Here is a 1,533-nt window from a genome sequence, read left to right as displayed (position 1 = left end):
GCTATACATGTATGTAAAGGATCTAGGTCAGACCCCTACAGACTCCTTGATCTCTGTGAGCCCAGCTAACTACCAGTCAGTTGATTCTGTGGACCTTTTTCCTGTGGTGTCCCTTGTCCCCTCTGGTTTCTCCCCTCCTCCCTCCCCCTCCTCCACAGGACTCCCCAAGCTCTGCCTAATGGTTTGGTGTGGGACTCTGCATCTGATTCCAGCAGTGGTTGATTGACGTTTCTCTGGTCTCCTTGATGAGGAGTCTGCTAGACTCGAGTCCCACAACACTGCAGCAGGACAAGCTGTAGGTTGAAGGTTTGGGACTGGGTTAGTGTTCCAGTCCCTCCACTTGTGATCTTGCCTGGTTACAGAAGTTGGCCTGGTCAGGCTCCATGTTCCTCATTGCTAGGAATCTTTTTTAGGGTTACTTTTACAAATTCCATGGAGTTTCCCTTGTACTAGGATTCCACCTTGCCCATGAAATGACCCCCAGTTCCAGCCATTTCTCCCAATATCACAATGTTCTTTTAATTAAAGATATTTAAGGTATATCTTTAATTAAAGATATCTTAATGTCTGTATTTAGGCACTACCAGTAACAAAGACTTTTGAAAATAAGGAAATGAACACAGAGTATGAGGATGGGGGGCAGTAGGGAATATTGTGTTCATAACAAAAGGAACAGAGAAGAGGTGAATCTCCATAGTGCACCAACCACTTCAAGAATAGTGCTACAAGAGCCGGGCGGTGGTGGCGCACGCCTTTAATCCCAGCACTCGGGAGGCAGAGGCAGGCGGATCTTTGTGAGTTCGAGGCCAGCCTGGTCTCCAAAGCGAGTTCCAGGAAAGGCGCAAAGCTACACAGAGAAACCCTGTCTCGAAAAACCAAAAAAAAAAAAAAGAATAGTGCGACAAGACTCTGAAGGTGAATGGAAGGGACCAGAGGAAGAGGGATAGTCTACAGGTTGATGAACAGAGGCTTAGTTCCAGAGATAGGATGTAAGAAGTAAGAAGGAGACGCATTCCCCTGTTTTATCGTGAGATGTGCAGGTTGTGTTTTGACAAAGGAATTGGGTGCAGGGGAAAACAGACGAATCGAAGAAGTCAAACCAAAGGGAGGTCTAATGGGAAAGGGATGTTTGATTTGGATTACTTGCTTTCCTGGAAAGGGGAATGATGCGATTCAGAGGCTGGCATCCAAGAGGCCAGAGCCAGCCAGCCAGCACTCATTAATCTTCTCGTGGGGATTGTCTAGACACATCATCCTGCCACTTATGTGTTCTAGACTATTTTATTACAGCATATGTCTGTGGATATATTTTCAAATGGATTTGCTTTTGCTTTTCTGCATTTTGATCATAGCAAAAACGTACCAGTTAGGAATGGTAGGTAATCCCAGATTTGTAAAGAAAGGTCGCTTAAAGTAACAAGAGACTGTGCATCTCCCAAAAGAAAATTGGAAACTGCCATTCCAAGGCCAGAATGGAGCTGCTCAAGGCAGACTCCGTCAATCCTTCTGCTCTTACTAGGAAGAGAGCTCTCT

Source organism: Peromyscus californicus, unplaced genomic scaffold, assembly GCF_007827085.1.
Source record: "Peromyscus californicus insignis strain IS unplaced genomic scaffold, ASM782708v3 Scaffold_18__1_contigs__length_77618521, whole genome shotgun sequence".
In the NCBI taxonomy this organism is placed as follows: Eukaryota; Metazoa; Chordata; class Mammalia; order Rodentia; family Cricetidae; genus Peromyscus; species Peromyscus californicus.
Note: the sequence above shows the minus strand (reverse complement) of the source record.